Source organism: Cotesia typhae, unplaced genomic scaffold (assembly GCF_013202065.1).
Source record: "Cotesia typhae breed Kobodo isofemale line unplaced genomic scaffold, CoteBio_Ctyphae contig_48, whole genome shotgun sequence".
NCBI classification, from domain to species: domain Eukaryota; kingdom Metazoa; phylum Arthropoda; class Insecta; order Hymenoptera; family Braconidae; genus Cotesia; species Cotesia typhae.
Window position 1 is genome coordinate 4,232,013 of NW_027423756.1, and position 26,365 is coordinate 4,258,377.

The 26,365-nt window shown below is 28.3% G+C and overlaps 1 protein-coding gene across 2 annotated transcripts in view; it reads right to left on the bottom strand.

The window, feature by feature from the left end:
* LOC141529306 (uncharacterized) overlaps positions 1 to 26,365 on the bottom strand; it is a 74,934-nt gene that overhangs the window by 39,599 nt on the left and 8,970 nt on the right. The window lies entirely within an intron of this gene.

A 26,365-nucleotide genomic window follows, 5' to 3' on the forward strand; every position in this document is an offset into this window, starting at 1 on the left:
TATAATCACTTACCGGACGATCATTAACTTTTTATTCATTTTAAAAATTCAACCGGATAATCATAAATGTATTTCATATTTTCTTCGGACAAGACGGGTTTATGACACTTTTCATAAAATATTTCTAAAGTTGGAATTTTTTGCATCACCCCCTAAATTTTTAGTTTTTGCTCTAAAAAAATATCAATTAAAAAAAAGCTATAAGTTTGAACATTAAGCCATGCTGAATTTATTTTACATTTTCTATTTAAATACACAATAAAAAATTTTGTGTCATTGCGTCAAAATCTTTTACTGTGTAAAATGAGATTTTTTTAATGTTTAGAAATTAATTTTTTTCTATGGAATAAGAAGAAACATCACAATAATCAATGTATATTTTTTTAAAGGAAATTTTACGCTCTACAAAAAAGATCTCTTATAGTTTTCTAAGAAATTCACTCTTGCAAAAGTTACACTGCTAAAAGTCTAACTCGAATTTATAAAGAATTTCAAAGTTTTCTTACTTTTTAAGTGAATTTATTTGACTAATGCAATTCAAAGTGAAATTTTGCAAAAAATTTTTTGTTAATTATATAGAAATATTTGTTGTCATATTTAGTTACACTTAAATTACTCTAGCGATTTCTTCAATAGAAAGTTAAGAACAAAAAAAATTTAAGTGGAAAAGCTTAGGCTAATCTTACTTTATGAAAATGATTGAATTTTTTCGATTCAATTCGAAACTACCCTCTCTGAATGGTTGAGATGAGCAGTCATTCTGGAGGGTTAAAACGAGTTTATGAGCCACACCCGAAAAGTTTGAGATAATGCAAAGATAGATGTACAGAAAATATAAAAAAGTATATTTAGTATAGAATAGAATAGAATAACGAAAAGTTTATATACATCATGTGATCAAATTATACTGATATATTTATAGATTACAGCGAAAAAAGTTTATTCTAACTATTACAGTTTTTTATTTTTTGCCTTGACGAAATTTAATACGCGAAATGAAAAGATTTACCATGACTTATTGTCTAGAACTTTCACTAATTGAAAATGTACTCTTCAATAGTTTGTTTAAAAGAGTTGAACGTAAACAGATATTTAAATAAAAGAAAAATTTTTGGACATATTTTTTTAAAGAGATAAATTTTCCCAGCTCAGAAACTTTCTTTTGTCACTTCAACCCTTTTATTCATAACTCAACCTAAGTATGAAATTTTAAAGCAAATAGGTGACAAAAAAGATGTAGAAAATCAACAATTGAATATTTCAAGTAAAAAAAATTTTACGGTTAAACTCGAAACAACCCTTGTGGACTTGCCTCTTTTATGTGAAATTTGTTGACATAAAAGAGTGGTCAGAAGTCTTGTATCTTAAAGTTCCAAAACATATTTTTGTCGTTCGAATCACATAAATACATTCAATGAACTTATCACGGATTGTATATAGTCAAATGTTATCTTTTCATAGTTACAATATTAGAACAATTAAAAAAGATCAACGAATTCGTATTAATTTACTAAATCAAACACACGAGTCAACATTAATTAAAGTTATCTATAAATATATTGCAAGGTCGATTGAGAGTTTTAAAAATAGTCTGTAATATATAATATAATAAGGTACCAGGTATTCTGACTATCAAGCTTCAGATTCTATTGTTATCCAAAAAATATGATTACAATTCTAGTGATAAATGTGCTTGATGATACATGTGAATTCAATTGGAACCTTTTTCATTCACATTAAGACCAATTTAAAAATATGTAAACATGTATAGAGAATTTGGACAATTGTACAGGAGTGATGAACGAGTGCCATCATTCAAGTACCTATGGAATCGACCAAGAGTGTAAATTTATTGCCGATAAAATCAACTGGTATTTTACGATCGGTATACATACATGTGTTTGTCTGTAAGCGAATATCGGTTTCCGCTTCACTTCAAGGATATTAAAAACTTGTCATTAGCACCTTGATAAGTGTGGGAAACAACCATAGATAAATATATACATTTAACATAAATAACAAATACGATATTTTTCTAATCTTTTTTGCTTTATTGAATTTTCGTATCAAACAGAAAAATTATATTGTCATCGCTTCCTTTTTCAGAAATGGAAATTTATTAAATTTATCTCAAGTTAATTAATTTAAATTCATTTGAATAATTCGTTATAATTTAATTGCAATGTATTTAAAAATATTACATATTTTTTTTAAGTATAGTGGTTAATTAATATTAAATAAGATGAAACTATAGTATATAGTATATATTTGGATGATATTTTATTTGCAGATATTAAGTGAGTAATAAAAAATAATTCACTAAATATGACGTTATAATTGTAACTAAGTGTTTCAGATATCAAAAAAACTTAAATCGTCATTAATAAAATATAATTTCTTGACCTGATACATTCTAAAAGTTTTGTACCAAAATTGACTTCTCTTTAGTAAATAATATATTTATTATTTTTATCTGATTTAATCTTGTCTTTTATACATATGAATACCATTACATCTGAATAGAAATATATTTTTTACTGTTTTCCTTCAACACAAAAAAAATTTTTACTGATAAAAAAAAAACTTCAAAAGAATACCGAGATATTAACGGATATCCGAATCCTTTTCATTCTCCCTACAAAAAAAGATAAGTTTACTTTTGATAGCCGCTGTTTTTTGACGAAGATGAGTAAAGCTTTTTTCATCCCTACATACTCTGTTCTTTATTAATTTTCGTGATCTCAACTCGTTTTATCAACATCTATAGCAACATTTTAATGAAGTTCTTGTTACTTTATATTTGTCAGGATAACAAGGAAGTTCTATGATTTTTTTACGTTATAAAACATACATAAGTGTCAAAATTCTTGTGATTAAAATTTTATTTAAATTAATAATACTATTTGAAACTGATTGAAAAATAATTAACCCTATTAATTGTAAGTAATTTTGAGACAAAAAAATCACTTTAATGAATTCCCTCTAATTTAAATTAAGTAAAAAAATTCTTGAATTAAGTAAAATTTACTCGAATTTTTGGTTCAAAATCTTTTCTGCTTGATTTAGACGATCAAACCTTTTAAAATAATGTTCTTAGTTCACAAGTTTTTCTCTTGAATCGTTATTTTTTATCATTTTTTTATTAATTTATTATTTTTTGAACATTTGGCCCGGATACTAGTTAGTATGACCGAAAAGTTACTAGACAAGAAAAATCGATTTTCTTATTGATTAAAAAAATTTTTCTTTACAAATTAGTGAAATATAGACTTTTAATAATGAATTAAGACTAAATTAGAATTAACTAGAGAAATTTTTAAATTTTAGTCATTTTCCCATTTTGTATGGAATGCCCCTGTAGTAACACATTAAAAATTTTTGCGTCATTGCGTCAATTTCTGTATTAAATATTTAACATAAAATTTTTTACTGTGTATTGATTTGAAATACAAAGATCTTAAGTCAAGAACTCAATAAATAGGAGAAATAATTCTTGAAGTGAGACAACAGATTTTTTTTTCAAAGTAATTTTTTTAATTAAACATTATTGCTTATTAATCAAGCTATTTTTATCATTAATAGAATACCCAACTTCGTTATTATCAATCGATCAAAAATTTCGAAAGTCATCTAGATTTAACCCTTGCCGATTAAAATATTTCAATTTCACTCAATTTTTAAGCAAATAAATTCATGATTGGACAATTTTTTCATTTTTCTTGATGCAATTTTATCCTGACTTATACATCCATAGAGAAATGAATATAATAAGTAGCAAGAGAACCTTTTGAACATAAAATAAAAAAAAATTTTTTCTGCGAATGGAAGGCAGAATTAAAACGTATTCTAGTCAGGATATGATACGGGGTTTGTAAGTAGTCTTAAGATTGGACAACTGAGAGAAGTTAAGTGTACAGCAGGAGTGAGAAAAAGTTGAGAAGTGCCTTAAAACGTAAAAATGTGAGGGTATGTTAGTTGAGGAAGGAAAGAGACAGTAAGATGATGGAAGCAGGGCCCTAAAAGTTAAGGATACGACGCGTGCCAATTTCAACGGGGCGTTGAGACACTGAAACTCTCCTACCTCCCTTTTCACATTTTCCTTCTCTCTCTTCGGTTCGTTACATTTATTATCTCTTACTTGTGCGCACCCTCGTAGAACGTGCTTTCTCTACGGCGTTCGGGCCAATCCGAGACCAGGATTTATCCAACCAAGTTTCTACACTAGCTCAACATGGTAGTAGCCCGTGTTTCCATATATATTCACACACAAACTTGAACGTTTGTTATAATAACTTTGGGACAACATTACTTTTAAGTAACCAAAGAAATTTTCATTACTTAAAAAAAGTTATGGGAATTTCTTCAGGGTCTCGATTATTTTAATAAAATTTAACTTAATAAATCAGTCGCATTTTTTTACTCTATTTTTAAAATAAGGTTATTAATAATTTTTTAAAATAACAAAAAATTGTTAGCTATACTTGACAGTAGAATTTCGGATTTATTTCTGAAAATAAAATAGGATTGTGCAATTTTAATAAATTCTTCTGAAAGAAAAATTTCTTTGAAAACTTTCATTTGAGGCAAACAGGCAAGAAAAGAATTTATATTTTAAGAAAAAAAAATTTTTTGAGAAAATACAATCGAGAAAAAAGTTTGTTGCAAATCATTCAAGCTGCAAAGAAAAATATATTAAAAAAAAATCGATGATTTATTTAAGATAACTTTTTTTCTGTATGTATAAATTCTGAATGTTGAAAGTAATTTCTTTATTTCGATAAATTAATATTTTCAAAAAATTCTTTTTATGATATTATTCTATTTTTTAAAAATGTCAAAAAGAAAAATGACGATTACTCCAAAAAAATGTAATTACATTAATTTTATGATTTTTAATTTCTAAAAGTGGACGAACCCGCAATTCTACAAATAATTACTGAATTCATATATTATAAGAAAAATAAACTTGATTCATGGAAAGACATCTTGTTTTGAAAAATTTCTTTGACGTGAATCAAGTAAAAAAATGTTTCTGGCTGATTTAAATTTTATTTATTTATTTATTTAAGAAAAATATGCCAAGACAAATGCCAAATGGCAAGATGTATACAAAAAATTTTTTATATAACATAATAACATAGTAACATAGTATCACATAAGAACTATTTAATTTTTGAAAATTTTTAATAAGCAAATAAAGTTTAATATATAATTTGAGACACAGCAATTTGATTAATGTGACGACATACATAAACAGCCTGATACGTTTGAGATTTAATTTGTCATAACCATCACAGCTTGAGAGAAATTTTTAAAAGATGATGAGAACTTAATGATCTTTCAGTTCAGATTCTAGCAAATAATTAAACATTTTGTTTTTAAAGATTTCTAGACTCTGAGAATTTACAACTTCAGTTGGTAGATCCTTCCACAGACGGATAGTTGAAACAATAAAGGAGTTTTCATAGCTGGATGTGACGTAATTTGGTGTCTTGAAGGTGACCCTATTTTGCCTTTCAGCTATTCTATCAGATCGTCTAATGCTTGGGTCTTCTTCGATGAACATCTCCCTTAAGTGAAAGGAGGCTTCTTTCAATTTAAAGAGTTTAAAATGCAGATAGGCAAATTTGTCATCTGCAAATAATTCATATTTCGAGTGCTTTAAACGTTTTGATACTCTATTTATAACAATTAGGAATAAGATTGGTCCCAGAATAGATCCTTGTGGTACTCCTGATGTTGTGGCAATCTGTCTAGAGGGATGATTTTCAAGATCTACAACTGACTGAGATCTTCCCGTGAGATACGAATGAAACCAAAGAATTGCTTCGGTAGAAAAGCCCATCTCAAACATTGCTATGAATAATATTTTAGGATTTAGGTAGTCGAAAGCCTTTGTGAAATCGAATAATATGAGGAAAGTTAGATCATCTCTGTCAATAGCTAGACGTATATCATCAGTTAACTTTAGTAGTGAGGCTTGAGTGCTGTGATGTTTGCGGAAACCTGATTGGTGTTTGTCTAGTACATCATTTTTTTCGAGGTAACTGACTACCTGATTTGCAACGATACGCTCGAACACTTTAGCTAGATGAGGTAGATTTGCTATGGGCCTAGTATCTGACAATGACTTTGGTGGTGTCAGTTTATTTAAAGGAACAATGAAGACTGTTTTCCAAGTATCTGGGAACAGGTATGTGTTCAATGAACAATTAAAGATCGACATAAGAGAGATATTTGTGATATGTGGTCTCTTAGCCATCTCAAATCTAAACCATCTGGACTTTTACCTTTTGATTTTTGTAATGCTGATTTGAGGCTTATAGTAACATCAACAATATCTATGTTTGACCAACTAAAACTGCAATTTACATTCTTTACATGATGCAGGTGTAAATGATCAAATTCTTCAAAATTAATTTCTTGGTTCAAAATTTTCACTCTTGAATCAAGTAAATTTTTTTATCAATATACTTATGTTTCAAGCAACCTGAAAATTTTTTTTCTCTCGTGTATCATTCAACCGTGCGTTGTATAAAAATAAAAAAAGGCTAAAGACCGAACAACAGTGGGTCGAAATTGTTTTTCGTGACACAAGTTACACTAAAAAGAAAACTGAGTGGTCACAAAAATATAGCCCAAGCAGCTACTAGTACATACAAATAATACATATACCATATAAATGACGGTTTATTTTTTCGACGTGATTTTTTTGGTATAAAAAAATGCTAAGACATAAGGGACCGGTTGGTTGCCGTAGAAACCGAGATCAGTTATACTGAATTTCAATTCCCTTTGTCTTTTCTTCTATATCAGATCTAATGCCATATTTTTTATTTTTCGACAACTTCTGTTTCGGAGAAATATTTTTGTCAAGATGTCTATTGTAACATATGTGAGTAAAAATAAAAAATAAACAAAATATTAATTAATAAATCAACAGATAATTGAATGATATTTAATATGTTAATTACTGTTTATGAGTTCTATGATGATTCTTATTACAATTAAAGAATATTAGATACGATGAGTGGCACACCTTTTATACCCTTAACTTAAATCAGCCATCGAAAAGCAATTTTATTACGCTCTAAATAGAGTCAATTTCCTATTTAAGCTTGATATCAAAGTATCGGTCGATGAACTTTTTTTATCTAACCTTGTTTTAAGTCTATTAAGGAATATTGCGTTCGCTGGGAAGTACGCCGTAGTGCTCAAGGTAGTTTAAAGACATCTTATATGTGTAAATATAACACATTTATGAATTTAATACATACATGTATATGAGGTACTATCTGCAAGTCAAAAGGAATAGAATAAAATATATCCGACTGAAATAATATCGTCAGTTCTTTTGACAGAAACTCTATAAATAATTCAACGAAAATAATATGTTTTTCTCTTTATCCTTTTTCAAGTATAAAAAAACAAAGATATGAATTCTAGTCATTTTTATTTTTAGGTGCAATATAAATATACATGTGCATACATACATTTATATAGTGGATTGAATTTTTTGTTTGTATTACGAGTTAGAATATTTATAAAATTATTATTTTTTTTCTTTTTTACACTGATTTTTTTTGCTTCATGGAAAATATTTCACTTAAAAAAATAAATTACGAAAAAGAGATTGGAAAAGTTATTAATTGACTTTGTAACAGTTTTTAATGAGTGTTGAAAAATTTCCGTCAATTTTCAAGTTGTTGAAAGCGAAAAACATTTTTTTTTCCATCAAAACTAACTTTTTTTTAATTGATTCATTAAAAGAACCTACACAGAAAGAAAGAAAGTTAATCGTAAATTTTCTTAAATCAAGAAAATCTTAAGGAAGATTGAAAATTTCTTGAATGAAGTTAAAAATTCTTGAACGAAATTACATTTTTTTAAGCCAAGAAAATTTCTTCTTGCTCCAAAATAACTTCGGTCTTCCTTACAATTTTCTTTGTTCAAGAAATTTTTTTTTTCTGTGTAGTTAAATTTTCTTTGATTGTGTTAATTATTTTACTTATTTCTTTATTCAAATTTAAATGCCAAAGCAATTATGATTTTAAATATTCAAATATTTAACACTTTGGTTTACTGGTGTAATATAATTAAATTAAATTAATGCTCAAAAGTGTGTGTAAGAATTTTGAACAAACATGTTTTGAGCCATTAAAAGATTTCTTACTATGTAATTATTATTTAACTTTTTCAACTTTGAAAGTAGAATTTTTTTTTTCATTTTTTTATTTTTGATTCATTTTTATATCGTGAATTTTTTCAATGATTGCATTAAAATGTTAAAATAAAATAATATTAATTTTAAAGACTATAAAATTACACAAACAATTTAAAAAGAAAAAAAATTTATTATCTTTAATATCTTATCCATTAGCTCTAACTATAAATTTTGATATAATTAATTTTTCAATCGATTAATTAACAATAAAAAAATTTCATTATTTATATTTTCCAGTAAAGTTTCTCTTAAATTTTTTTGCTGCAAGAGAAAGTGAAGCATTCAGGGTTTAAATATGAGCATTAGAAAATAGAATCCGACGGTTATTTTCTAGTGCACGCTTAGGTGATTCACATTTGTCCCATGTAAAAGTTAAAGTATAATTATAATTACATTCTGATAATAACTGAACGCTTTATTATTTTTTTATTGATTTTAAAGTGACGAATTAATAATTCGACAAAAACGGATATTTATGTACGTATAATCGACTTAATGGCGTGTGTAATGATAATGATCCCGAATGGATCAATGGACGTGTAAAATGATTGCTCAGGAAATAGTAATAATAACGATGACATTATAGATCATCTATGAAAAATTTAAAGTTATGATAGTAATGAAAAAGAAAATCAGAAAATTGGTAGAAGCTAGTTACAGTGTAAAGAAGCTCATGAGCCCCCTCAATACAGTCTTAGCAAGAAGCAAACGCCCGTGGGTATCTTTCAAAGATCGACGGGCCGCTATGCGTCCATAAAATGATCATAAAAACTTAATTTTACGAGTGGCATAATATATTTGCCACCACTAGCTCAAGAAGTGACGTGAGTTGTACAGTGTAATTTTGTAAGGATAATGACAAAAATCTCATGAATTGTTTGATATAAAATAAACTTTATCAGATTTTGAAAATATTTTTTTTACTTGCCTAATTTAACAAATTTTTCACAATCAAGTTGCAAATATTTCATTTAACTAGTACTCTGGCATAATAATTTTTTACGCACATAAAATGTCTACTACACTGAAAACAAAGAAAATATCTCTTAAATAACACACACGTGCACTGAAAAAAAAAATAACTTTAATCAAGAGAAAAATTTTTGAACTAAGAAAATAATTTTGAAGAGTTCAAATTAAGTAAATTTACTTAAACCACGAAAAATTTCTTAGTTTAAGAATTTTTCTACTCAAAAATGAAATTCTTCAAAATTATTGACTTGATTCAAGTTAATTTTGTTCTCTTTGATTTAATTGAAGTTATATAAATTGTTTGAGATAAAGACATTGAATTTGTAGCAAACAACGGAAAATTTGGTGCTAGCTGTCAAGTATTTTAGATTTATATCTTTTACTAATCGCATGTCGTCGTCTCAGTCACAACTAAAGTAACGGCCGTAATTATCGGTGTGATTTATAGTCATTGTAGCAACACATTAAAATGAATTTTTTTGATCATACGTGCAATAAATAAATTAGTGATTAATCAAGAATTACAAAATTATGATTAATTTTTACTGTTAACTATTTTAACATTTATATTTTATGTAAATCATTGTGTTGTTGAATTTATTTCAATTCCTACACAGAAAAAAAAACTAACTTGAATCAAGAGAAAAATTCTTGAATTAAATGAAGTTTACTTAAACCAAGAAAAATTTCTTAGTCTAAGAATTTTTTTGCTCAAATCAAGAAAATGAAGTTCTTCAAAATTATTTACTTGATTCAAGTTAATTTTTTTTATGTGTAACCAATGATCAATATTTTCTCTATAGACTATTACATATATGTGATGAAATTATTTAAATCCTGAATAATTTAAATAAAAATTACTTTAATCTATTCGACCAATTCTTCAGAAAAGAAAAAATTCTCCAGACAGAAAAGTATACACAGTAAAAAATTTTTCGTCATTGTGTAGAGTCTTAAAATTTGTGTGTTGAATATTACACTCTAGGATGTAGAATTCAACATTCTTGTGGGTTAAATTATTAAATCAACACTTTATCTTAATTCATAAATAGTCGCAATATTTTTGGAATTATATGACATTAATGATGATAATTTTTATAGAGAAAAAAAAATAATAAAAAACTAATATTTCATTACAATGAAATAATTTAATTGATGCAATTAAATACTTTAATTACCTACTTAAGAATGTACATCTTTTTGAGATAGAATTTAGGTTTGAAAAATCATAGTAAAAAGTTTGTTTTTTTATTATGAGAGTCTAGAAACTTATAAAAAATTTGATACAGTTTGTAACTATGAATAATAAAAATGGTCTAATTATTAGCCTGTGATCCAATCTAATTTATCGATTTAGAAATGTTTTTTTTTGAGAAAAAAATTTTCAAGTTTTTGGTAAAGGTAATCATGGATAAAAAATATGAGTCTTTATAATAATGTTACAGCATTAACCATACTAACGTTTCAACGGCGTTGTTAGGTATTTTACGATCAATTAAGGGCAAACAAAATTATACGAAAGGCTTAGATTTGTATGAAGTACAAAATAAAAATAAAACTACGTTCAAAAAACTATAATAAGAATAAGCTTTTGGCTACTCAAATACTTTAGTGGGCTGGGATTCTCTCGATTAAATATATCTATAGGTAGATAAATCCTGGTTTTCTCCTGTACCTGGTGGATAGTAATTATACAGGATAGGTTAAACCAATGAAGAAGAAGAAACCTTAAAAGAAGACGACTGCAGAATTGGCTATAAGGATATAACTATTTGGTCTTCGTTGATGGGTGGTCCGGACACGCACGATTCTCGTCATTTAAAATGACCGCCACGTCGACAAGATTGCGGATTGAATACCTTTGCTGATTACGCCTTTTCTATGTTATCTTTGATTTCAAGTATATTTTAACTATTCACTTTTTTTTAGTGTACGATATCGATATTGGAAGCTTTAGAGCGTAACTATATGAACGTGTAACAATTTCTATCGGAAATAAGTAAGAAGAAAACGTAATTTACTTGAAACACAGATGCTAGAAACTCATAAATAATTTATGGTTTCCTTAAAATTTTTGTCAGAACCAGGGTACGATGAACTTCGTAAGATTTGATAGTTTTCTCTGAAAATTTGGTAATGATTCCTAGGAATTAAATGATTTTCTCTGTTAATGTTTTTATATTTAGACTTAGCAAGTCTTAAAAGATTTTAAATCATGACTTAACAGTTCGTTTTAAAAATTAACTCACATGTCAAACTTAACCGAAAAAATCTACAACGTTTTTAACCTACCATATATTATGTGAGTAATTGATATTGATCATTATATTATTTGTCACTTATAAAATTAGTATTTTTTAAGTTAATATCAACAGATAACTTTTGAATATACCAAAAGGATTAGAGTGGATGGAACAGTAAGTTAATTATCTGAAATCCCGTGAGATGGCGCATGTTCGCTGAATTTTGCTCACTTGGACAAACTCATTAGAGCTCTTTTAACCTAACCGACCAGAAATCGTTTTAAAATAGTATAGCCTTTAAGTAAGAGCTTATTAAAAATGCCTGAATCAGTAAATAATTTTTTATGGTGACGTTCAAGATTTAACACAGGAAAAAAATTCTCGGTAATAACTGGGAGAGCTTAAGTTTTGTCCGTTTAACATCTAGAGAAATTCAGTATATCCAGAAAATTTCAGTCATCAAATTCTTGAAATTTCGACATTTGCTGTGAATTGCTCCGACATTACAGTATCACGGGGTGGAATTCAACCAATCTAATTTAAATGAAATTTTTTTTCTATTACCATAAATTTAGTTTAAAATGTCTCTATATATTTTTTTGCCCTCCGGGCGGAAAGTGGCAACTTTGTTAAGCGCAGCGGGACGAAAGTTGCCACTTTCTGCCCTCGTCGAACAAAAAAGTAGTGTACAGCACTCGGAAAGTAAAATAGAAAACCTCAGATCACATTTCTGTCGACCTCGACTTTGCCTCGGTCAACAATTGCAAGTGGTCTGAGACATTTCTTACTTTCTTGCTCTAGGTAAGTAATATACTATTATTATTTGTGATGATTTTTCGATTTAATTTATAAAGTGTAAAAATATAAAAAATATAAATTTTTCAATGTTTTTACATTCTCATGTTAATCGATTCGTTTTATTCTATTAATTAATTTGTATTTTTTAATTTGAGGTATTAATTCAACAACATTTTGAGATGCTAAACAATAAAAAAATATTATGGTATATATGTTTCATGGAGGCATACAAAATCCATGCTTTAAACTCAAAAATGTATATATAATTTAGCGTATGTTTGTCATATGATTATTGAAATTTTTCATGTAAATGCTAATAATTCTGAAACATTTTAGTGATATACAAGTATATCTTTAGGAACAGGTGCAACATAAATGCGTAGGTGAGTCTATAGACTGAGAACATTAGCCACTGGTGATCGAGAGTCTTGCGTGAAAGGCCTCTTAAGTATTTTATGGGGTGGTCAACGTAATTTGATGGCCCATAAAATCGTTTAGTTTCGTTTGTTTTTCCTCATTTATTTTTTTTTCGCCGCTTTAAGTTTTGTTAAATGTTATTTATCTCTATTAGTCTACATTTTTTAACTCTATACATATATGTATGCGAGTCTGTATTTCTTTAAGTGTAAATATTGTATCAAATTATTTTTGTGAAGTGTTATTTTACCGCACGATAATAATTTAAATGTTTATTTACCGATGCTACTGGTAATAATGTATTATATAGCTCATAAACGAATCGAGATTTATGAACTTTTTAATGTCTTCTTAATTGTAATATTGTAAATACAAAAAAAATTTTTTTTATTGCCACAATTGACATCAAAAATTAATTTTTATGCTCGTAAATTAAATAGCTCACCTAAAGTTCATATTTTTTTATAGTTTTAAATAGTATATTACACACCTAGGGAAGTAAAGTAAGAAATGTCTCAGATCACATGTAATTGTTGGCCGAGGCGAAGCCGAGGTCAACAAACATGTGATCTGAGGCTTTCTTATTTACTTCCCGAGGAGTGTATGGTATTTTTTTTGCTCGACGAAGGCAGAAAGTGGCAACTTCGTTTAGCGCAGCGGGCCAAAAGTTGACGCTTTCTGCCTGTCGAGCAAAAAAAAATTTTTTTTCTCAATTTTCAATAATTAAAAAGAAAAACACATATATGAGTTTACCATAACCGGGTTTACAATGATTTCGATATCAATAATGAAATCATGCTGGTATATAGGATATGATAAACAGGAATTTCTAGACAATGGCCGATGAGAGTTTGTGATTTGTCATAATTGAAACAAGGAATCACTATGACACAGGAAATGGAAAACGTGGTGGAAATTGGAAATGTAATGGATGTCAGCAGACAAAGAGGAAGTAAATATCGGATGTGAATGAGAAGGGTAAATTGAGAAAAAGGCGAGGACAAGTGCCTGCTAAAATGGTAGGGGTATATGCCTATTGTATGCTCAGGATACGAGAGAAAAAGATATAGATGGCAGACGGAAATTGCAAGACGTAATAAGTCACGCATGTTTTCTGATCAATATCAACATCTTTTTTGATTCAATATTTCAATTACATATTATACAAAAAAAAATAAGCTTGAATCAAAACGTACTCTTTAAATGAAGGTAATTGAGCCCTGCGAGCAAAATTTCAAGAAACCTTCCAAATTTATACACAGAAAAAAAAATTAAGTTGATTCAAGAGAAAAATTCTTGAACCAAGAATATAATCTTGAAGAGAGTAATTGTCTTGAATCAATACGGAAAATTCTTGAATTAAGTAAAATTTCCTTAAATTAAGAAAAATTTTCTTGAATCAAGAATTTTTCTCCTCAAATCAAGAATATTAAGCTCTTCAAAAATATATACTTGATTCAAGAACATTTTTTTTTCTGTGTAATACAAGTAAACAAATGCATAATGCACATGCTGTTAAAATTTGGAAACGATTTACCACCTCTAACCGAAGATAATTACAATTGAAAGTGATATTATTACACAGATAGTACGGGAGAAGAGAGAAAAAACCGTAAAGTTTTATTATTTTTGTATTGAAAAATTTTAAGAATTTCACGAAAAACTAAAATTACTAAGATTAATACATGTATAATTACTCTAAAAAATTCTAGAATTCCTTATTACATAGTTCTTGAGAAATCATTGATAAACTAGTAAAGTAAACAAATAAAGTCATGCGTGGAAGTAAGTGAGCAATAGCCCGTAAGAGAGGCAACACTAGCGAATGAAAAAGATAGCGCTAGTATAAACTACAGATTGAGAAAGAACTACCTTAAGAAAATTACTTGAATGAAATGTTTTCTTGACTTCAAAAATTTCTTCTCTTGGTTTTGAAAGTCTCAGTGCCAAATATTTTTACCTTTGATCAATAACTGTTCGTACTCGTTCTAAAAGTACATGATCAACACTCGATATAGTCAAATTCTTAGAAGAAGAAATTTTTTTCTTCCAACACCAGATAACGCTTCAGTAACATACGGCCATATTGATGATTATCGACTATTATTAAATAATTAAAAAAAAAATTCATCAATAACTAAAAACACATCCTAAAAATGAAATAATTATTTTCTGAAATATTTCATTTTGAGGAATGACTAGTACCAGAAAAATCACGTTAATTATGATCAAGCAAAATGTTAAAGCTCGGCAAGTCATGTAGCAGAAAATCTTTTGCACGTAATATAAAAATGCACGTGCTATTCTTGCGTCTTAGATGCGAAAGAAAAGGAGAAGGAGATGAGACATGGAAAATAATAAGCTTTTGTCATATATATGTACTGCGAAGGTATATAGTGAATTCAAGATGTGTTTATAGCTGAATGCGTATGTATACAGCAGTTCACAGCATCGCACGAAGTGTTTTGAAGAACTCATTACCCCACGTTGGAGGTATTAGCATATTTAGAGACTCATTCCACCCTGATATATCCTGGTGCGCCACACCCCCTGCACACAAAAGAGAATAGGGCGGATCGTCATTTCTTTAGCCATCTTAAAAACTTGGTATCTATACATATTCTTATTTTGTATGTTATGAAAACTCTCTAGGGAGTAAATTGAGTGGTTTTAAATTTATGGTTTTTTTCGACAACTTACTTTTATAAAGTGTATTGATACAAATGGAATTACTAAATAAGTTTTAGAGGAATTAACTAGATATGAATCGTTGATCAAATTAAATTTTGGAGTATTTAATGAAGATAAAATTAATTCCTAAAAAACTCGAACATTTTGAACTTTTACAGGCAGATTGGTCAAAAAAGAAAAAAGTAATTTGCAGTCAATATCTTAAATTCAACGTTTCTAATGAATATGCAAATTATGATTAAAATTTTATCAACATTAATTAATCTCGAAAGTAACCGAACACGCAAGGTTAAATGTTGAAACGTACGGTTGCACAATGCTAGGCGTTGAGAGCACAAGATAACTATGAATTTTGGACAGATCTAAGTCATTAAGAAAGCTCACCCCTAAAGCGACAATTTAACTTAATGAATCCACACCCTACTTAATCTTGAACCTTTGCATTCCTTTCTTAGTCACGTTTTTCAAGCTTTTAGAATCTTAATCTTCGTTTATATCATTTCTCTCTCTCTCTTTTTTATAATTATTTTATTCATAACGTATACTGAAATTAGTACTGAAGTTTGTTTTGAAAAAAGGCATGCAGAAAAAAATTTGATTAAGATAGCCTAAGATGTGTTGTGATAACAAATCATATGTTAAAATAACAGAATTTAGGTTATAACAAGTTATTGATGTGTTATAATAACAAAACAGTTTTGTTATGATAGCAAAATCTTTTAGTTGATTCGACAAAATACTTTAGTCGGTATAACAAATTTTTTTATTGAAACAGCAACATTATTCTATTAAAGTAACAAAGAGAATTCGGTGAAGTAACAAAAATAATTCGTTGGAATGATAAAGAAAATTTGTAAGAATAACAATGAGAATTTGGTGGAAGAACAAATAAATTTGTTACAGTTAATTTTATAAGAATACACTTAAAAAACAACAAATTAGTTTTGTTATTGCAACAAAGTCATTTTATGATATGCAACAAATTGATTTTGTGATTTTAATAAACTGATTTGTTAGTACAATTTGATAAATTTTGTTAATGCAACTAATGGATTTCTTGTTATAACTATACTCATTTGTTACCACCAGATATTGTTTAGTTATCCCGTTTTTTGTTATTTAAACAAAATCCTTTTTATGCATGATGGCAATACAAAATTTGAAGCAACGTTTTAAGGTAGATTTCGTTAGGAATCTAACTGTTGCATTAGTCCTCATGGTGGAATTTTCATTTGATTTTGCTATCATATGTCATAATCAGTCAAGTAATTAAGTTAAGTAGTTCAGTTCCAAAAATAAATTTATGTAAAAAAGGTTAAAAAATATATTTATGTATACATATAACCGACCTTGTCATCAGGATATCTGCGAAAATTATCAACCGATCTCGATGAAACGTGGTCCACATATTCTTTGGGTAATTACCTTGAATGAGTTCGAAGATGAGCCAAATCGATCAATCAGTTTAGAAATGCCATTAAAAATTTTCCAAATAGTGAAAATCACGGGTTCGGCCACTTCATTGATGTATAACTTTTGATTGAAAAGAGATAGCTAATTTTTGAAAAATTTATGTGATAGCTTGTGAAATCATCTTTAATTTGACGTATATAGCATTGATTTTTTTTCTTTTTTACCTTCGATACTATTACTAAAATTAAATGTTAAATAGTATTTTTAAACAGATTTTGTTAAACTTTTAACTAGTCCAAGATAATTATCCAAATAGTCAATACACCAAAAAAACTTTTGCATAACTTCTTTTTGTAATTAATTTAAAAATTTGGTTTTCAACAAATTACAATAGCGAAAATGAAGAGAATTTTTTAGTAAATGAAATCTACCTTTCATTTGGGATGAGACCAAATGGCATTTTTATTAGTGTTAACAATTTTTGTTTTACGAAATTTTTATAAAAATCGTGAACTTTTTCATTCTGTCCCAGTTAAACATAAAAATTATTTTGATAAAATTATAAGTAAAAATTTTTTCAAGGCAAAGAAAAAATTGATTGGAAAAGAAATAATATTGTTTAAGACCGCGTATGCAATTATGGTCTTTCATAGTATTCATTTGAAAAATTTCTTTATGTGTAATTGAAAAAAAATAAGAAATAATTGAATACAATTTACAGCATGGGCTTTAATTAAAAAAAATGTAAAGATAATTCTTAGAAACTTAAAATAGACACGTTGCAATATAAATTCAATTAGAGTTAATTGTGGGGAATTTTTAGAAATCATTATCACACGATGGTCAAATAACCGTGGCGTAACTGCTAATAGATATTGGTCTGTTTTGATAATTCACCACGTATGCGAAATAAACTATTTTTAACTTCACAGCTATATACTACTGTTTAGTTCAATTTTTAATGATGTAGTAACTACTAACTATCACATAAAATTTTGACTTTATTTATGAGAACTAATATAAATTTTTATGAGTATATAAAAATTATTTAAAAGTACTCATTAAATTAACTTAAATAGCTTGTGGATTTAAAGATTCTTCACATTAGCACTTGTATTAGTAAGTACAAAACATTTCGTTGCACAACTGACGAATGTATGCATTATTTTCTAATTAAACATACTGCATCTACAAAGACACACCAATTGATCAAGACTAATAAAATTGCAGTTTTCTATTTCTACAATAATTTTTTTTTATGCTGAATCGAATAACTTCTAATCCTCAATTTCTTCACACATTTCCAACAACTTTTCAATTTCTTATTAAAATTCACTCGATATTCACACAAATTTTTTTATCAATATCATTTGAAGTGTTCTCTCACAGAAAAAGTTCATTTGAATGTTTTTCGCTATTTTTGTACATATCACGACGGTACACTCGTCATCATAAGCATTTGAAAAAACTTCGTCAGTAACAGTAACATAAAAAAATTTGGCCTGCAGGTAAGCTTTTATTTTTAGTCAGTTGTAAAAACCGAAAAAAATAATATTTTCGATAAAATTGTAACTTGCTCTAATACAGTAATTAAAAAACAATTTATTGAAAAACAAAAATAACAATAGATAATGACGCAATGAATATGAAGGCTATCTCAAAAACATCATTCCAATATTGCTATTAAAAATGAATTATAAAAAAAATTGTGTGTCTTTAATGATACAATTTTTATGAAATGCTTAACACAGTTCATGATAATGTGTTTGATGATTAAATTTCAATTTTTCAGTTTACATAGGGATTGAAATGTCTATAAAAAAACGAAATGGTGTCTTTTTACGCTTGTTGCATTGAAGTTGCGAATTTTTTTTTTTTTTAATTTCAAGAAATTATGCTGACGGTGATACCAAATATGTTTTTCAAAAAAACGTAGTTATTACACAAAAATTGAGAAACATTTGACAACTTTTAGGGTTGTTTTGATAAAGAAATTACTACAATAAAAATATTTTATTTTTAAAAATAAAAATTGCACGTATCGTGTCTTTAAATTACCAAAAATAAATTTTTTTTTTAATTATTCATTTATTAGGAAAATTTCTAAACATTATCAAATGTCTGTTAAGGACGTTCCAAGAAAAAACAGTTTCCTTAAATTTTTTGAAATGTTGAGTACTTATACTCATAAGTATCCTCTATACGCAGGAATTTTTTTTAAATAGTCCTTGCGGCACTAAATTTTGAAATATTAGCTTTTAAAATTTGTATATTTTACATACAAACCCTACGCTGACCGACGTTCAAACGAACGTTTTATTAAATATCAATTGTACTTTTCTTAGGATTGTTTCAAAAAACTGAGAATCATTAATTGAAGATATATCAAGTATTTTTTATCAAAAAAAAAAAAAAAATCTAAACAAGCGATATTCATTTTTTTATAAAAAAAATGTTTGAAGTTAGTGACTTTCGATATTTTACGCGAGTGGAAGTAAGTGAGTGATAGTTTATAAAGAGAGGCAACTATAGTGCGTGAGAAAGAAACCAATAGCCATAACCTATTGGTGTCTTTTTCTTGTCTATGAACATCCTTAATTTTAGTTTGAAAGTTTAATTTAGATAATCAAATTTTTTCAAAATAAAATTATGTTCAACCTTCTCTGATAAATTATATAAATTTATTCTTTATAGATTTTTTATTTATATATAATAAATATTTACAGTCCAAACTTGTTTTGTTGATTAGTATTTAACTGAATATTTTTCGATATTTACAAGAGAATCTAGAAAACTGTTGTTTTTATGTCTCCTTGTTTAAAAATAAAAAATATCGCTTGTAAATCTTTGCATGACAATGGCAAACAATAAAAATAAAAACATGATAAAAAACATTTGATAAAAGATAGGATAAAGATAGAAACGTGGAAAAAACTTTGAAACCTTAATTTAAGATAAAATCGTGTGCGGAATAAAAATTTCATATGATAAAATATATATACATTAGAATCATGCACGAACATTAATACGCCGAGTTGAGTACTTCTTTAAAGTTACATAAATAATACGTGTCAGACACGTAAATATATTAGAGTAAAGATGGAAATAAAGATTTTATACAACTTTATAGTCATATTTTTGTCGTTGTTTAACCCGTATCACTTAACAAAAATATACGAGCGAGCGAAGTTAAAAAAATTTATTTGTTTAACCAAGAAAATTACTTAATTTATAGTATCTATGAGCCGCAGAGATAAATAACGTAGAATATAAAATATTTACATTAAATTGCAACCATCAAATATTTAAGCTTGAAAAAAATTAGATTTTGTATGAGCTCCATCTCTCGTACACTGACTAAAACTTCAGTAGTCTGTCATAATATACTCAAGAGAGAAAGCCTAAACCTTCGGTCGGTAAGATATGAAAACGCGGGGATAATTATTTTTTATACATTTTTTTTCAAGGATAGAAACACTTATTGCTAAACATACAAACTCAATGAATATTATAATTGAGTAAAAATTCACAATTTTTGGTATTAACTTAATTGTGTATATTCATACATTAAGTATGGTAATATTTATATTTTTTTATGTGCAAAGGTTGTTAAGTTGAAATTTTTTTTTCATCAATTATTAAAAAAAATTGAAAATCATTAATGATTTTCAATTGATATTAAATTTGTTAAATTGTTAATGAATATATAATTAATTATGACTAAAATTATTCAGAAAAATTTTTAAAATATAAATATCTATTAAATCAGAAATTTAAAAAAGAAAGCAACTATAAAAGAAAGATATCTTACAAAAAAGATGAATTTGAACTTTTAAAAAAAAGGCTTCTGTATTATTCCATGATTTTAAAAAACATTGAACAAAAAATTAACAATGAAAAAGAAAATAAATTAAATTCAGTTAAGTCCATAGAAAATCATTTTTTATTTATATGCTTCATAAGAAATAAACAGCAATTAATTGATAAAACTTTAAAAAATAGAGATCTATAAATACATATATACCCAGAAATTTAGACATCAATGATCTAATACATCTGTAAATTTCTGCAGTTCTAAGTATATATGGGTAATTCCATACAAAATCACCGGATTTAAAAAATCACATTTTTTTATTGAGCTGATTTTTTGACATCTTTTTGTATGTGTCAAAAGACGCTTACTTGTCAATTTTTAACCCTTAATTTTCAAAAGTTTTTAAAATGTAAATTTGTGAAAATTGCAAAAAAATAGTGGTATGTGTCAAGGTTAAAAAATTCATAACTTGGAATCAACTCATCATAACTCCACGGGTATATCCTTTAAACTCCGATTTTGACTTTTTTTTTTGAATAACATTTTTAATTTTTTTTTGAAAAAATATGTCATACACGGAAAGAACAAGTTGACACTGGATATCATCCCGGATTATACTCAGTGATATCTGTGGTGAAAAAAATTTCAGATAGTAGCTAGAAAAATCTAGTTTATACTGTGTGATATCTGGATTATACTCATTGTAAATGGGATTATACTGCGCGATATCTGGATTATAGTCATTTTAATCTGGATTATACTAGCTACTATTTAAAAATTTTTTCCACTCAATATAATCTGGGACGATATCCAGTGTCATCTTGTTCTTTCCGTGCACTAGATTAAAGAACAAATTTTTTAATTTTCTATTTAAGATGAGATTCGAATATCTGCGATTTTCAAACCCACATTTTAAAATTTTTCTCTCCAAAAATCCGCATTTTTTGATAATTTGTAAATATTCGGAAAAATTTTAGTTTTAAAAATTACAATTAATACTAATCTATTATTCCATTCGTCTAAAGTACTCCAGTTAGTCGATTGACAGTAAAATTATAATTTTTTTTTTCTTTCTATAAAATATTTAAGTTGTCTATTGAGTTGACCGATCTATCGAATGACTACAACATTCAATTACAATCAATTTTGTCCGATAATTTCTCGATAGATGTTTTTTCAGCACTTTTATAAGTTCAATTTATTCTTATTTCATTTGTTCTAGTGTCGTTACTTCGGAATCCATGTTCCTTCAAATATAAAACTGTTTTGTCTAAATTTTTAAGTAAAAATAATTTGGATTTTCGAAGGATCTTCGTATACGAGTAAAAATGGCAACAAGTGAAGATATTAATCTACTTGAAACCATCAACATCACTGAATTCACACCAGTACCCACTTTACCTGAAGGAAACTGTTTGAAAGCATTTCTTATTTCGTACACGACTGTACTGATTGTCACAGTGAATTACGCTCTGAAATTGTATAAAGTGTTTCCAAGCTTTGGAAAGATTTACAATCAGTTTGTATCAGTGCATTGTCCGAGGCATGGAGCATTATACTATACGTAAGAATTACGTCGCAAGTATGGGTGCAGTTGGTGAGTACGGGACTCATTTCGAACTCACCTAGTTCACTGCGTTATTTAAATACAACGTAAGCATCGTGAAATATGATCGATAAATTGCATCATACATAATAGTCTCGCGATCATCCAACAAAAATTTATTGGGTACTGTTCATTGGTAACTCTATGATGGACATTTTCAGCCACTGGTTAGGAATCACCACGACAATAAGGCTCCTAAAAAGAAAAAACTGGGTCACTTATCTAAATTAGGTTACTGCCAAACATGGAAAAAGGTGGAATATCAAAAAAATTTCGCAGTTGTCGACATCGCGGCAATTTCCTGAACAAAATATTAAGTGATTCAATCATTCATACCCTGATAGACAAGGTGGTCGCAACTTTCTGTCATCTATTGTCGCAACTTATCACCAAGTTGGCAGCAACTCTTGAAAATAACCTCGGTTAGTGTCAACTTGTTCACCAAGTTGTTAGCAAAAACTGCTTCAAAAACTTTTACACATCAAGTTGACGACAAGTTTCTTAAGAAATTTGGCGATATATTGCGGCAGTAGATTGCTTTCTATTTCTTAGAATTGGTCTTCTATTTCTCAGAAACTTGTAGCCAACTTGGTGCCAACAATTACAAATTCGGAACTTTATTGCAAGTTGCCCCTAAGTTGGTGGAAACTATCTGACACCAACTTTGTTGATCTGAAACTCTGGCTATCAGGGATAGCTTAACAACAACGTCCGTAAAGTACTCGGTGACTATTGTTGGAATCAGTGAAACGAGAAAGTCGACTTTAACATTCTGATTGATATGAAAGGGCTCTGTAGATGTTGAGATGCGCCCTTTTGGCATTAGTAACGTGATATCTGAAGTCGCTTGGTTCGCCGGTCTTGAACCAAGACCCAGCCAGTATTCAATTGACAAGTCTTGGTTTGCCAGACTTGGAACAAGAGTCAGCCCCTATTGACATTGTTAAAACTGTAAATTTGACCGTTTTTCTGTAATTTTATTGTTGTTTTGTTCTTTGTAGTAAATACCCAAAAAAATTTCAAATCCGTTTCTATTTCAACTGTAGCTTCTATGTATAAATTATGTAACGGAGGAACTTTGCCCAGTGGGAATTTTTCAGTAACCGAAAAAATACAATACGGACAGCTCAGACCAAAATTCAAACCTGGACCATTTGGTTATACGCGCCAAAAGCTCTACCGGTAAATTAACCAGTGCCTTTGATACGAAATTCATGGACTGGTTACCAAATATTACTAGCCCATTAATGTAATTCGATCATCGGCCAACCAAGGTTATCTATTGATCGGTAAGTCATTAGCTGAATAACTGGCCAAGTGTATCACTGGCGATTTCGATACAAGATCGATGGGCCACTCACTCATCAACCATGAATGGCCCAATACTGCTAATTTGACTATCGGCCAATGATTGCAAGCCATTAATAAGCCAGTCATCGGCATTGTTGTATGTATCCTCTTAATAAAAAAAGAAAAAAAAAGAACATCAAAATCGGTTCATTGGTTCGAGAGAAATCGTTGACGAAAAATTTGGAAAAAAGTTGTTTTTTTACATAACTCCGACATTTCTTTCCGGATCATTTTCGATAGAATAAAATAATTATTAGAGCTTGAAAAACCACTTTGATCACCGCCTAAAACGTGAAAATCGGTTGATTGGTTCGAGAGATATTGGAAAATCTATTGGAAAATATCAAAATTCAAAATTTTCAAAAAAATTTGTTTTCAGCGATCAGCTTTTCGAGCTCAGAGAAATCTGAGAGTTCGGAATAGATAAAATTTCTTGAGCGTTATAAGCTCGGACTTAATGGGAATTTCCAGAGATGGCCTGCAGGGTTAACCGCTTTCCAGATTTATTTAAAATGTTTCACTAAAAAATTACCAAACCAATATAAAATTTATACCAAAAGATGCAACATATTTCATGAAAAATTTTGTTACATACAATGACAGTCAATAAATAGTTCATTTCTAACTAATAATTTTTGGTTATCCTGATTAAAAAAAAAGTATTGAGACAAAGAAAAAAGTACTGTTTTTCTAGTCAATCCAATACTTTTTTCTTCGCCTCAATACTTGTTTAATTCACGGTAAGAAAATAATAAATCGAATTAGAAATTTGTTCTTTTCGATAATTTGTCCAAAATAAAAATCACACTTCAACTATATATTCATGATTTATTTTAATAAACATTTAATTATTGAACGATAGGGGAGAGTGGCCTATTTTATTTGCTATTTTCTACCAACTAGGTTATAAAATATGAATCACGTGTGTATATAGTATATACATAAACTAAAGAATTCCATATACATGTAAAAATATTTCTTTCAATTATACCGCGACCAGTTCATTTCGACACAAAAACAAGTTGAATTTTTTGCAATATCTGCTATAAGCTGACATACTAGTGAATATGAACCCTGGAGGATGTCAGACGGCTGCAACATCAAGTATCAACAATATTGCTTGGTCCCTCAGGTTTTTTGACATTCTAAAATAAAAATAAAAACCCAACAAGGTTAGTCTCGTTGCCAGCACTGATGCGCATGTGTGAAAAGTAACGATACTTCTTGGTTCTCTCGAGAAGGAATTCAAAATGGCTGATCGGTTGCGCGGTGTATTTACATCGAAGCAACAAGCAAGACCAGCTCGGCGGTGTCTCGTAACTTATACGACTATAGCTCGACGTAACGTATCAGCTAATATAAGCCAGATTACTTTTAAAAACAAGTGTGCTCGTGAATATGTACAACAATCAACAAGGACACTTATTCGCTTGACAAGTAGCCGCTCTAATATGAGAACAATTCCACCGATTACAATGTACATTCTCTACGTCCGGATGCAATAATTACAAAATTAATTTGCTTGGAAATTCTATTCTTTTTTTTTAAACTCAATATTCTCAATCTCAACAAATGTTTATTTAAAAATGCTGAAATCTTGATCCCGACTTTGCATGAATGGAAAATAAGAAATAAAAGTATTCGATGTAAATGCTAGTCGATAACCAGTTTCAACTGGACCCGGTTTTAATCCAGGCGAAATACTCGTTCTTTTCGTAGAATGGTAGTCGGGAATACGTATTCTGTACAGACTTGTTTGTGTGGTTGGAAATAACTAAACACAGCATGGAGCATGAAGCTGGGGGCATGACGATTTTATCTCTCCCACTGGAAGAATAAACACGTACGCCATCGACCGACGGCAGCCATGCTGCTAAGTATTTTACCATGTCTACCTTATAGTTACCTGTGATGAACAAACATTTTTTAACTATTTGCTACTGTTTTTACTATTAATGGCTGAGTACATATATATAATATATAAAACATGTGTGTTTGCTTAGTATGTTGACTCTTTTTTCCATAAAAGTCACAGAGTGGTTGTTAAAAACGAACCTACTGCAAGTTCATAAATTTAAAGTTGAAGAATTACTTGTTATTATTTTGATTTAGATCTCTTTATTTGTTCAAGCTGACATACTTTTTTTAATACCGTTAACATTTTTCGAAAACTGTGATTTTAGTTCGCAATTTTGAAATTTTTTTTTTTCTTGTGATAAAACTTTTCTGCTAGTCTGTTTTAGTAAAGCATGACATAAATTTAAGAAGACAGAGCTGAAAAGAAAATTTGGGGGGTAATATTTTCTATGCAAAAATTATCACAATAATTTGACCAATTTTCAAGATGGTTGGTAATATGACATGTAATGACACAAAGTTAGGTGATCCTGTCATGATCATTACAGCAATTTACTTTTGATTAATTATACTACAAGAATTTTTTAACATCGATGATTTCTTGTTGAAAATCAAAATTAATTTTTTATTAAATTTAAATACTATTTCAAAAATAATAACCTAGAAAATTCGAAATAAATTGAACTTTTAATGCATCGATAAATTTACTTTTATTTATATGCTTAGTGAAAAAGTGCCACTAATATTTGTGATAAATAAGGTAAAAACCCCAACACCTGCTCAGGAATCAATACACTCAGGTCACTCCAGAGGTATCTGTACACAGAAAAAAAAATTAACTTGAATCAAGAAAATAATTTCGAAGAACTTTATCTATTTAATTTGAGTAAAAAAATTCTTAACTGAGAAATTTTTCTTAGTTTAAGTAAATTTCACTTGATTTAAAAATTTTTCGTCTTGACTCAAGTTAATTTTTTTTG